Raw genomic sequence first — 14,209 nt, forward strand, 5'->3', positions numbered from 1 at the left:
TCTCCGAAGAATGAAGAATTATGAGGAGCGAGTTGGTAAATTGGAAGAGGCAGTTCTTAGGGAAGATTTCAGTGGTTAACTAAATTTCCCCTCCGCACCTTTCATATACGCTATTACAGCATGGCAAGGCAGCCACACCGTTAAAATCACCCCGAAGTGGTAGCATAAAAATAGAGGGATGCCAGCAGCGTTTCTTACATAGCCGCCCCATGCTTCAATCTTCAACAAAAACCCTCGCTGAACTCGCTACTAAGAGCACCTCTTCGCAGACAACGAAAGGCTTCGAGAAATAAGAGGCTGCTTCAAACATTCGCTTTAGGGACACCAAAAGTTGTTGAAGCCGAAGGAAGCATATAAGATTGATATTCAACGTTATAATCAATTTATTTTTTTATTTACCAAGTATTTTTTTTTTCGGGGGGGGGGGGGGAGCGCAGGGAGGGGGAGGGGCGTTGATTATTGGGAAAAAAAAGGAAACTAGTAACGTGACATCCCGCGGTACCGAAACATGTTAACGTAAGTACGTTACACGTTACAGTTCCAAAATGGTAACGAGTATTATGTTACCGAGAAAAAGTAACGCGTTATCGGCAACGTCGTTACTTGCAACGCGTTACTGCCAGCACTGCGAGTAGTAGATCATTAAGCAGTCGCGTTGAAACAGTAGTCGAAACTTACAGGGACCGTTTGGTGTCGCTGTAGTAGTCGTTGTCGTTGACGTTGTCGTTGTCGTTGTCGTCGTTGTTGTAGTCGTTGTTGTAGTCGTCGTAGTCTCCGCTGCCGGAATCGGTAGTGCTTCCGGCGTTTGTCCGCTCTTATCAGCGCCTGTTGACGCGTCTTGACTGGGATCCTGCAGAGTGGCCTTCGTCTCTTTCCTAGGTCTTGGGGCTGAAATGCCAAGAAAGCAGCCGTATCATTGCAGATGCGCTGAACACAGTCGAAAACACTCTCAGAGCGACACCTCTGTGTCGGACCACAGAGATAATGTAGGTCAGTGTATTTGTATAATTTCCTGACTGCTGTCTGACGTTGCTAGTGTGGGACACCTGCGGCCTTGACAGGCTGCAATGTGGACTCTTTTTCATCAGGCTTCTGGCATGTATTTCTGCTGTGAATAGTGTTGCTGTTTTATTATTATCTAAGTAAGCGTTCAAGAAAGGATAACATTTTTTCTACATTTTCAGCGGTAAAGGAAACTCACAGTAACAATACGAATGTTGTAGGCTAAACAGGCAACGTGACTAATAGTAAACTGACTGCTTAGGCTAGAGCATCGTATGAAACAAAAGTTCGAATTTCCGCGAATCAGAGCGCGTCCAGTGCATTCTTATTGAGTAACCGCCTTATATCGCTCACAAAATATTTCTAGGCTTTGAAGACTAAGTGGTTCACAGGAAAGGAAAGGCGCTGTATCTGTCCCAGTTGTTTCTGTGGACACCTGAACCGCGCCGCAAGGGAATGGAAGAAGGTGGAAATGAAAGTGGAAAGAGAGAAATAGAACCCGTAGTAGAGGGCTACGGAGTAACATCGCGCAGCACATGTACGGACGCCTCTTCGTTTCTCCCCCATCGAAACGCAGCTACCACGGTCGGTATCACTATCGAACCCGATTACTCCGGCACAGTAGTCGAACCTGTGATCTTCAGACGAGATTCTCGTGAGATTGAGCAGATCTACGGCACAGTAGTCGAATCTAAGTGATCTTCACATGAGATTCTCGTGAGATTGAGCAGATCTCCGGCACATTAGTCGAATCTGAGTGATCTTCAGATGAGATTCTCGTGAGATTGAGCAGATTTCCGGCACAGTAGTCGAACCTAAGTGATCTTCAGATGAGATTCTCGTGCGATTGAGCAGATCTCCGGCACAGTAGTCGAACCTAAGTGATCTTCAGATTAGATTCTCGTGAGATTGAGCAGATCTCCGGCACAGTAGTCGAACCTAAGTGATCTTCAGATGAGATTCTCGTGAGATTGAGCAGATCTCCGGCACAGTAGTCGAACCTAAGTGATCTTCAGATGAGATTCTCGTGAGATTGAGCAGATCTCCGGCACAGTAGTCGAACCTAAGTGATCTTCAGATGAGATTCTCGTGCGATTGAGCAGATCTCCGGCACAGTAGTCGAACCTAAGTGATCTGCAGATGAGATTCTCGTGAGATTGAGCAGATCTCCGGCACAGTAGTCGAACCTAAGTGATCTTCAGATTAGATTCTCGTGAGATTGAGCAGATCTCCGGCACAGTAGTCGAACCTAAGTGATCTTCAGATGAGATTCTCGTGAGATTGAGCAGATCTCCGGCACAGTAGTCGAACCTAAGTGATCTTCAGATGAGATTCTCGTGAGATTGAGCAGATCTCCGGCACAGTAGTCGAACCTAAGTGATCTTCAGATGAGATTCTCGTGAGATTGAGCAGACCTCCGGCACAGTAGTCGAACCTAAGTGATCTTCAGATGAGATTCTCGTGAGATTGAGCAGATCTCCGGCACAGTAGTCGAACCTAAGTGATCTTCAGATGAGATTCTCGTGAGATTGAGCAGATCTCCGGCACAGTAGTCGAACCTAAGTGATCTTCAGATGAGATTCTCGTGAGATTGAGCAGACCTCCGGCACAGTAGTCGAACCTAAGTGATCTTCAGATGAGATTCTCGTGAGATTGAGCAGATCTCCGGCACAGTAGTCGAACCTAAGTGATCTTCAGATGAGATTCTCGTGAGATTGAGCAGATCTCCGGCACAGTAGTCGAACCTAAGTGATCTTCAGATGAGATTCTCGTGAGATTGAGCAGATCTCCGGCACAGTAGTCGAACCTAAGTGATCTTCAGATGAGATTCTCGTGAGATTGAGCAGACCTCCGGCAGAGTAGTCGAACCTAAGTGATCTTCAGATGAGATTCTCGTGAGATTGAGCAGATCTCCGGCACAGTAGTCGAACCTAAGTGATCTTCAGATGAGATTCTCGTGAGATTGAGCAGACCTCCGGCACAGTAGTCGAACCTAAGTGATCTTCAGATGAGATTCTCGTGAGATTGAGCAGATCTCCGGCACAGTAGTCGAACCTAAGTGATCTTCAGATGAGATTCTCGTGAGATTGAGCAGATCTCCGGCACAGTAGTCGAACCTAAGTGATCTTCAGATGAGATTCTCGTGAGATTGAGCAGATCTCCGGCACAGTAGTCGAACCTAAGTGATCTTCAGATGAGATTCTCGTGAGATTGAGCAGATCTCCGGCACAGTAGTCGAACCTAAGTGATCTTCAGATGAGATTCTCGTGAGATTGAGCAGACCTCCGGCACAGTAGTCGAACCTAAGTGATCTTCAGATGAGATTCTCGTGAGATTGAGCAGATCTCCGGCACAGTAGTCGAACCTAAGTGATCTTCAGATGAGATTCTCGTGAGATTGAGCAGATCTCCGGCACAGTAGTCGAACCTAAGTGATCTTCAGATGAGATTCTCGTGAGATTGAGCAGATCTCCGGCACAGTAGTCGAACCTAAGTGATCTTCAGATGAGATTCTCGTGAGATTGAGCAGATCTCCGGCACAGTAGTCGAACCTAAGTGATCTTCAGATGAGATTCTCGTGAGATTGAGCAGACCTCCGGCACAGTAGTCGAACCTAAGTGATCTTCAGATGAGATTCTCGTGAGATTGAGCAGATCTCCGGCACAGTAGTCGAACCTAAGTGATCTTCAGATGAGATTCTCGTGAGATTGAGCAGACCTCCGGCACAGTAGTCGAACCTAAGTGATCTTCAGATGAGATTCTCGTGAGATTGAGCAGATCTCCGGCACAGTAGTCGAACCTAAGTGATCTTCAGATGAGATTCTCGTGAGATTGAGCAGATCTCCGGCACAGTAGTCGAACCTAAGTGATCTTCAGATGAGATTCTCGTGAGATTGAGCAGATCTCCGGCACAGTAGTCGAACCTAAGTGATCTTCAGATGAGATTCTCGTGAGATTGAGCAGACCTCCGGCACAGTAGTCGAACCTAAGTGATCTTCAGATGAGATTCTCGTGCGATTGAGCAGATCTCCGGCACAGTAGTCGAACCTAAGTGATCTTCAGATGAGATTCTCGTGAGATTGAGCAGATCTCCGGCACAGTAGTCGAACCTAAGTGATCTTCAGATGAGATTCTCGTGAGATTGAGCAGACCTCCGGCACAGTAGTCGAACCTAAGTGATCTTCAGATGAGATTCTCGTGAGATTGAGCAGATCTCCGGCACAGTAGTCGAACCTAAGTGATCTTCAGATGAGATTCTCGTGAGATTGAGCAGATCTCCGGCACAGTAGTCGAACCTAAGTGATCTTCAGATGAGATTCTCGTGAGATTGAGCAGACCTCCGGCACAGTAGTCGAACCTAAGTGATCTTCAGATGAGATTCTCGTGAGATTGAGCAGATCTCCGGCACAGTAGTCGAACCTAAGTGATCTTCAGATGAGATTCTCGTGAGATTGAGCAGATCTCCGGCACAGTAGTCGAACCTAAGTGATCTTCAGATGAGATTCTCGTGCGATTGAGCAGATCTCCGGCACAGTAGTCGAACCTAAGTGATCTTCAGATGAGATTCTCGTGCGATTGAGCAGATCTCCGGCACAGTAGTCGAACCTAAGTGATCTTCAGATGAGATTCTCGTGAGATTGAGCAGATCTCCGGCACAGTAGTCGAACCTAAGTGATCTTCAGATGAGATTCTCGTGAGATTGAGCAGATCTCCGGCACAGTAGTCGAAGCTAAGTGATCTTCAGATGAGATTCGCGTGAGATTGAGCAGATCTCCGGCACAGTAGTCGAACCTAAGTGATCTTCAGATGAGATTCTCGTGAGATTGAGCAGATCTCCGGCACAGTAGTCGAACCTAAGTGATCTTCAGATGAGATTCTCGTGCAATTGAGCAGATCTCCGGCACAGTAGTCGAACCTAAGTGATCTTCAGATGAGATTCTCGTGAGATTGAGCAGACCTCCGGCACAGTAGTCGAACCTAAGTGATCTTCAGATGAGATTCTCGTGAGATTGAGCAGATCTCCGGCACAGTAGTCGAACCTAAGTGATCTTCAGATGAGATTCTCGTGAGATTGAGCAGATCTCCGGCACAGTAGTCGAACCTAAGTGATCTTCAGATGAGATTCTCGTGAGATTGAGCAGACCTCCGGCACAGTAGTCGAACCTAAGTGATCTTCAGATGAGATTCTCGTGAGATTGAGCAGATCTCCGGCACAGTAGTCGAACCTAAGTGATCTTCAAATGAGATTCTCGTGAGATTGAGCAGATCTCCGGCACAGTAGTCGAACCTAAGTGATCTTCAGATGAGATTCTCGTGAGATTGAGCAGACCTCCGGCACAGTAGTCGAACCTAAGTGATCTTCAGATGAGATTCTCGTGAGATTGAGCAGATCTCCGGCACAGTAGTCGAACCTAAGTGATCTTCAGATGAGATTCTCGTGAGATTGAGCAGACCTCCGGCACAGTAGTCGAACCTAAGTGATCTTCAGATGAGATTCTCGTGAGATTGAGCAGATCTCCGGCACAGTAGTCGAACCTAAGTGATCTTCAGATGAGATTCTCGTGAGATTGAGCAGATCTCCGGCACAGTAGTCGAACCTAAGTGATCTTCAGATGAGATTCTCGTGAGATTGAGCAGATCTCCGGCACAGCAGTCGAACCTAAGTGATCTTCAGATGAGATTCTCGTGAGATTGAGCAGACCTCCGGCACAGTAGTCGAACCTAAGTGATCTTCAGATGAGATTCTCGTGCGATTGAGCAGATCTCCGGCACAGTAGTCGAACCTAAGTGATCTTCAGATGAGATTCTCGTGAGATTGAGCAGATCTCCGGCACAGTAGTCGAACCTAAGTGATCTTCAGATGAGATTCTCGTGAGATTGAGCAGATTTCCGGCACAGTAGTCGAACCTAAGTGATCTTCAGATGAGATTCTCGTGAGATTGAGCAGATCTCCGGCACAGTAGTCGAACCTAAGTGATCTTCAGATGAGATTCTCGTGAGATTGAGCAGATCTCCGGCACAGTAGTCGAACCTAAGTGATCTTCAGATGAGATTCTCGTGCGATTGAGCAGATCTCCGGCACAGTAGTCGAACCTAAGTGATCTTCAGATGAGATTCTCGTGAGATTGAGCAGACCTCCGGCACAGTAGTCGAACCTAAGTGATCTTCAGATGAGATTCTCGTGAGATTGAGCAGATCTCCGGCACAGTAGTCGAACCTAAGTGATCTTCAGATGAGATTCTCGTGAGATTGAGCAGATCTCCGGCACAGTAGTCGAACCTAAGTGATCTTCAGATGAGATTCTCGTGAGATTGAGCAGATTAGCAGGCCCTATAAGGGACCATTCTCTAAGATGTGGAAAGCACACCTCGAGAGGAAATGACCGCGTTTGCAGAAGCCCCATGGATTCGCTAACGTCAAAAGGTAGTGTCAAATTTAGCAGCGTAAACTCGACATCTTGGTGGGCAGTGCGAATTTGATCACCTATTTTGGAATTACAGTTATTACCTATTTTTACTTAATTTTATACGAGTGACTTCTCGTTCCTCTCAGCGTTAGAGGGCATAAATTTTGTGCGGTGGCGTGTCAAGAAAATATCATCATCATGGAACATGTGGGGCTTTTAGGGGCGAGCGAGGGTGAAGACAGAGTGCGCGTGTTGTACAAGCTGATAGCGGAACATGGTGCGTTCATTTGTTCTGTAAAGTGCGACCGTATTAAACCTTTCTTTTTAATTTACCTCATCGTCTCATCGAGGCAGTGGCCTGGCTCCACCCCATATAAGTAAGGCCGATAACACGATGTGGCATTTTATGGCGTTTTATTTTATAGCGGATAATTCTTTTACTTTATAAAATTTCATGCATACGTCCAACTGTCCAATTACAACTGTTTTCGTATAAAATATGCTTACATTGTAATATCTGTGGTTAAATTGGTGGCGCAGGTGCAACTATTTGTGCTGTTTCAGTTACGTTGCATTCTTCATCATGAACATTTATGTTAAACTCTATTCAAACATATGAAAATATGACTTTTCCGAAAATAAACATAATTGTCCCGAAGGAAGCTGATACTCTAGCGCGTAAGCTACACTAGAGAAAATACGCGTTGACGAATGTCAGGGCGGCTTCCAATCCAACTCGGTTAAAATCAATCGCGCTTGCTTTGGCACCTTCCTGAAACATAAAACCTGTCGCGATCCTTTAGTGCATCGGCATTTTTAACACTAGTGATAACTTTTTTACACTCGCGCTGTTGTTGTTGTTGTTGTGGCTGTAGGAAGAAAGAAAAAAAAATGCACGGGCCTGCTACTGGCTCTGTAGAAGAGCCACCTCCGCTGCCTCGTGTGGACACAACAGAAAATAAAGAAAAGAAGAAAGAAGGAGAGAAAGACGCGCGCCGCAGCAGCCGTCGCCCACCATCCAAGCGGTGGCGGGTGCAATTACGGACTACAACAGATAAAAATTCGGGGTGCGGCACGCCTGCGAAGCAGCAAGACAGCGGTGCCCTGGAATAGGGACGCCGACCTTGTGAAGAGGCCGAAGATATGGAGACATCGGCCGGCCGCTAAAACCAGAAACTTTTTAGAGCAATAAATGTTTTCTCTCTCTCTCTCGGGGGCTGGCTAGCCCCCGCCGCAAGCGGCGGTGACCTACCTTCCCAGCCCCGTAGGGCCAGGAATTGTCACCCTTCATCACCTCCTCCCCTCCTCACGCTGTTGTTGTTGTGGCTGTAGGAGGAAGGAAAAAAAAAATGCACGAGCCTGCTACTGGCTCTGTAGCTGAGCCACCTCCGCTGCCTCATGCAAACAGGAGAAAATGCCCCGCCGGGGTGGTGCAGTGGTAAGACGCCCGACTACTGTGCCGGAGTTCCCGGGATCGAATCCCGGCCTCGGCGGCTGCGTTTCGATGGAGGCGAAACGAAGTGGCGTCCGTGTGCTGTGCGATGTCAGCGCACGTTAAAGATCCCCAGGTGGTCGATATTACTCCGTAGCCCTCCACTACGGCCCCCTTTCTCTCTATCCACTTTCACTCCCACCTTCATCCCTTCCCTTACGGCGCGGTTCAGGTGTCCACAGAGCAAGTGTGACAGATACTGCGCCTTTCCCTTCCTATGAACCAACCAACCATGAACCAACCAAGCCACCGCCGCAAGCGGCGGTGACCTACCTGTCCCAGCCCCATCAGGGGAGTACTTTCAGTGTCTTCCATGTTAATAAAGAATATGCGAGCTGTTTCCGGTCATATAGAGGTGGTATGGCATAATGTAAGAATTCTTTAAGTCCGCTCTAATCTCTAGTTAGCGTTCTAAGCTCACGGGAGTGTGCCTCATATCAGTTCACACAGATAAGTTTCAAATGGCGAAGCACTGATATGCACAGATTGCCTGCAAAAGACCTACACCTGAGAGGCAGATAAGAAAGACCGCTATGCTCTGCAAATATGTTCAGCATTGCCCTGATTTCCTAGTTGAAATCCCCCCCTTCCCCACTTTAGCGAAGGCCTAGCGTTTAGGGCACTGTATACACTAGTTTGGAAGGAAACTTGGCTTTGGTAGCGGCCGGGGCGGTCCAATTTTGGTGAAGATGAAGAGTCTATAAGTCGTGTGCTGCGCGATGTGAGGGCACAATTGAGATTTAGCTTACCGTGATCTGCGATCCGCCACCGTGACCCTCTAGCGCGCTTGGGCAGGGTGCGAAAGGTGACTGGTTCCGACGAGGCAAGTCTATGTGCCGACGTCTTACCGACGTCCAGTATGTGGCGCCATCTATGGACGTCAAGGGGATTTGGGCATGCGCAGTGGAACGCGCGGCGGCAGATCACGGTAGCGGATCGTGGATCACGGTAAACTAAACATCTCTAATAAAGAACAGGATATGTTGCTGGGCGAGTTGGTTATTCATTGTCAGGGAAAGAGCGCTAGCAGACGACAGACCAGGAAGAGGAGGACACACACACATGCGCTCAATTGAGCGCAAAAAGCGCATGTGTGTGTGTCCTCTTCCTGGTCTGTCGTCTGCTAGCGCTCTTTCTCTGACAACCTAATAAAGAACCCCACGCGGTATCAATGACCCGCCACCCTCCGCTACGGCGTCCCACATAACCCGAGCCACTTCCAAGAGTCAAACCCCGAAGAACTAAACTTAATCCGTACTGCAAGCGGGCAATTTAGCGACACTCACCATAGTTATAAGGGCTTGGGCCGGACGAGTCACCGCTGTCACTGTCGCCGCCGCGGCCGTTACTGGACTCCTCCGGTCCGTCGGTCTCCTCGATGTCTGAACATGGTGCGAAGAACTAACACAGTCAGAGGTGTCGCTGGGTGTCCATCGGTTTGCCAGCGCTCTCTCAACTAACCTTAATCGCGGTGCTGCGCCTACTGGGTTAGTTCAGAGCATACGCGCCTGCGAACCTTTTTGCTGCAAAAACATTTAGATACCCTGGGAAAAGCACGACTTTATTGATTCATGTGAGCCGCCACTGTCGGTACAGCCCGCCATCATTTTCACTTCCCCATGCTACAGGGTTCCCAATGCACTTTTGTATATTGCCGCGAAACCTTCAAAACTGTATCCATTGTTTTTCAACAGCCACCGGCATACAGGCTTATCACTCTGATTCTGGATCGCGTATCAGTTCCGCAATCTTTGTTTGTTAGTGCTCGATGTCGCGAGTCACACCTTTATCAGTTTCGTTGTCGCGCAAGATGCACCGAGATCTATCTCGAAGATTCCGGCCACTCGTGTGTCTTTCCACAATGTTCCAGCCTGTGTTGGTAGCTGTTTGCGACATTATCTAGATTGTTCTGTGCAGCCTTTAAATTGAGCGTTGACGAATTTGACGGGCATTCTTTATTCGACGATCGACGAGCACGTTTGTTGCTATCGCCGCCGCCGAGTTGCTTAGTTCTTTTGCGGGCGCAAGTCAGCCCAATAAAGAGTTAATTTCAGTACCATCAAGCCTGTGTCTTCTTTTGATGTCAACGACCTTGTCACCAAAGGCGAATGCGAAGCAATTTTCAGTCTCTGTAGGCGAAATGAACCCCCGGTGTGTCAAAAGCGATATTGAACTTTCAAATTTCTTTTGGCCAGGAGTTTTCTTTGTGCGCCTTTACTGGACACAAGTTCTTGGGAATGCCACTGCATAGGCTTTCAGTATTTCGTTCTTTTGAATTTTATTTATTTATTTATTTAAACATTCCGCAGGACCTGTTTCTTGCAGGAGTGTGTACAGTGCAAGCATGTGGCTATCAAAAAAAAAAAACACAAAGTACAAAAAAATACAACTCTGTTCTCTCATTCTAACATTAATGACAACATGAGACAAAAAGAAAAGTGAATTTTCTGAATATAATCAATAAATGATTCAAGGTCGTACATATGACAGCACCTTCGGGTAATTTCTTGCAATAGAAGGTTGCATCAGGGAACAAGGAGTACTTGTATATACATTTACAAGGCTGGTAGGTTAACGGACTATATTACTGATTTGTTGTAGATATGTTTGAAAGGAGAGAGTATGTATTGTGATTTTTTTATTTTAACTTGGCCGTGAAATAGTGCAAATACCTGTTGGTACAAATACTTTAATCTGAAATTATATTCGGATGTGACAATGCTTGCAAGTTTGCTTAAATGATTAGACTGGTAGTGCTAATTTGGCGTAGATACTTTGAGTAGACAAACCTTACTTCTAGTTTCTGGATGCGCTTTAAATTGTTGATTAAAATTTTCGACGCGGGCTTAAGATTATATCCGCATATTCTAGGATATTCTAAGAGTTTCATAAGCATTAGGTTAATATGGGCTGGCGTATTGCGCAGTTTTGTCCAGAAATAAAGCAAATGGCTTTGATATGGGGTTCCCAGTGAAGGTTAGAAGTTAGGACGAGTCCAAGATGCTTTACCTGATTGTATTTGTTGACCTGTGTGTCATCAAGTGTCTATGTGAAGTTTTTTTTATTACTGAATGCAATGCTTTTGGTCTTACTGGCACATAATTGTATTCCCCGTGTCATGAGATGCACCAAGCGGCCATTGATTCTAGAGGATTGTTAAGGAGGATTTTATCTATGTATAGGACACAATTATCTGCAAAAATGCGAAGCTGGATAGGTGAATTACTACACGAATGAATGTCAGTTACTTAATAAGAAATACAAGAGGCGAAAGAACTCATCCCTGCGGATTGTAATTAAGTGTTTTGAAACACCGCCACGTTTCCGCTCAGGATTTGAATAAAGAGGCTTCTGAATGTACCTCTAAACGTCATTACACAAGCTGGTACTTGTGTATTAAGCCATCTATTCACTTGGCACGAGCATAATTAACCCAGAAAATGTGATGTACTCACCCGAGCTTCCTCCAAGGACAGCGTATCCAATACCGAGAATCAGAAGGACTCCGAAAAACAATGAGAGCAAAATGAAGATGACCGGCGTATTTTTGTCTCTGGAATGACAGTTTTTGCGGTTAGTATTTTTGCAATTATTCGAGATCACTGTATACGCGTTACCAACTTAACAGGTTGCTTTTCTAAACATAAGCAACATCCAAACTGCTGGGGCACACTGCGAGTTGCTTCTTGTCAATTAGCAAACTGATCTCAAGATATTTGAGAGCGTATGGAACCTATCAGAGAGATTTAGCTTACCGTGATTCGCGATCAGCTACCGTTATCCGCCACCGCGCGTTCCACTGCGCATGCCTAGATCCCCTTGACGCCGATAGATGGCGCCACATACTTGATTGTTGGCACATAGACCTGCCGCATCGGGACCAATCAGCTTGTGCGCCCCGCCCACGCGCGGTTGAGGGTCACGGTGGCGGATCACGGTAAGGTAAATATCTCTATTGTCTCGCGTTCTTGAAACCATCTGGGAACGGAGGCATGCCGAGGAGGGCCCGCGGCGGAAGAGACTAGAGGCTGCATAGCCTTGCGGAGTGGCTGCGACAGTCAGCCGACGATGATTCATCGGCATCCTTGCCTCCTCATTAAGGATTAGCGCTGAGCAGGCAGTAGCAAGTTGCGGTACATAGCACCCGTAACAAAGGTCACTGCCCCATCCCGCTCCGGACGGCACGCCTAGGAAGGCAAAGCTGAAATGTTGAATGGTATGGTGAGTGCACAAGTAAAGAGATGGGCAGCTATCGGTAAAACGGCGCTTTGTGAATGACGTGAACGAATTCGAAGCGAGACGATCGACGGCAAGGTCGCATTACAACTCGGAGGACCTAAATGTTTAGTTCTACTGTATTGTTACGACGTGGATTTATTGCCGGAGCGCTGAACAAAGGAGAAGGCAGAGAGAGCCCAGCTGGTCAACGGTTGCGCGTCCGGCACGAGAGTTTTGCCCAGCGTCTTTATCCTTTCCTTCTGCCCTTCTCAACCTCTTCAGGATTGCTACAATATAACCACCTGGTATGGTCCAAACCAGCATTTCAAGAGCTTTTACCAAGGCCGCCCTGGTGAACTGGAGTCGAAACAGCACCCAGTAACCAGAGTAGAAATGAACCTCATGATGCTGCAGGATGTAGCTGAGTGCGTCAACTGACTTGTGTTCAGCGTCGTGTCAGGCCAGAGGAACTCAATAATGCGACTGAAGAACAGGTTCAACTGCGTCGCCGGTTATGACTCTCCTTAATTAGCGACGTCCGGTCGTCCCCTGATGATACGAGAAAACGTTCGTGACATATAGCCAACAATGCGAGCCGCTTTTTACGTTCCTCTGCAGAGAGTAATGGCTAGGTGCCTACATCTAAAGACACTGCCATTGGCTGGTGAGCAGACAATAGCTTCGGATAGGGTGACAGGACCGGTTCGTGACATATAGCCAGCTATTCGAGCCCCTTTTTCATTCCTCTGCAGAAAGTAATGGCGAGATGCCCACATCTAAAGGAACTGCCATTGGCTGGTGAGCAGACAAGAGCTTCGGATAGGGCGACAGGACCGGTAGTAGCGCTAATGTGCTCAATCGGAATGGGTACTGTCCCATTAGTTGATACGGGGTGCTTCGAGATTTTGTGACAAGGGTCCGGGTGCAGTCAGTGCAGAGTCGCGTGATACGTCAAGCAACATCCAGACTTCGTGCAAAAAGCTTAATGCTGCCTTCCAGTTGACGTACGTTCACCAGCGGCAACCAGCTCTGTAGCTGTAAGATCAGAGAGGCTATGTTCAAGCTGTAAAGCCACGTCTTCCACTAAACGCGCTTCGTGAAGCGTTCGTCCTGTGTTCTTTTTATATTGGTCCGTCCTTTTGGCGCAGGTAAGTTTTTCGATAATGCATTGCCAACTAGCCCCGCCTCATCGCAATCTATTAGACTGGGTTAAAACTCTTTACCAAGAATAATGTATCTCCACTAGCGTTGCAAGACGACGGAGCTGAGTGAGCCTGTGAGACCGTTAATCTCTTCCTGGGCAGTACTTCGGCTGCAGGGGGCGATGAAGGGACCTCCGGCGGTTCTTATTTGTGGTTCATCCTACAGAAGATCAACCTTAGATGCTCATTCAAAAAAATGTTCTACACTGCTGTCGAAAAGATCTGTACCGTCGAGTCCGTCGATGACTCGTCTGAAATCGAGGAGGATCGGGGAGACGTGCGCGGATCGCCGAGATTCTTGTTTGAGTACCCTTGAGGACAAGGGCTTGATGTTGGAGGCTACCAAAAGGTGATCGAGAGGGCGTGGGTGTGGCTCCATAAAGTAATTAAGAGGAAGCCTCTCGTATGATGGGGATGGCGAATATTGTCAGCAGTTTAGCAATGCTGGGTAACCTTTCTTAAAGCCGGGAGAACCCATTGGAAGCCGCGAAGGCGGAGCTCTAGATAATGGCAACTATGAGAGATGATAGGCGGTCCTGAAAACGTCCTTGTTGAGGCCGAAGTTTGCGGACGGCGATCATACACAGGTGAAGCGGTCTGGATGGATCTTGTACCGGAGAACTGGGGATAGATATATCTATTGGAAGACGGGAAGCCGCATGTTGCAACAGGCTGGCCAGGCAAAGAGACGAAAGGCTGTGTAGGCGTTGGTAAGACGAAGAACTGGGAATGGAGTGTAGACAGCGTCCATGACGAGGAAAGACATACAGCCTTTGTCAAAGTTTAGAGCCCAAAGAGTTTGCTTTTAAGCCGTATAATTTGACTTATTTAACAATCGTGGAAGTTCTAGCCATAGGAGAGGGTAGGGCGAGAAAGCTTCTTGCCTTCA

General features: G+C 47.3%; 1 protein-coding gene across 1 annotated transcript in view; it reads right to left on the reverse strand.

The window, feature by feature from the left end:
- The window catches only part of LOC146176015 (uncharacterized), a 37,847-nt gene extending 26,398 nt beyond the window's left edge, over positions 1-11,449 (reverse strand). Inside the window, exons 1-3 of the mRNA XM_084580900.1 lie at positions 11,356-11,449; positions 9,187-9,282; positions 679-888 (exon numbers count right to left, since the gene is read on the reverse strand). The gene's annotated coding sequence lies outside the window, so the exon portion shown is untranslated. The remainder of the gene's footprint in view (positions 1-678; positions 889-9,186; positions 9,283-11,355) is intronic.
- Positions 11,450-14,209: the final 2,760 nt, after the last annotated feature.

This window comes from Amblyomma maculatum, chromosome 10, assembly GCF_055883805.1.
Source record: "Amblyomma maculatum isolate TAMU_Amacu chromosome 10, ASM5588380v1, whole genome shotgun sequence".
Lineage (NCBI taxonomy): Eukaryota > Metazoa > Arthropoda > Arachnida > Ixodida > Ixodidae > Amblyomma > Amblyomma maculatum.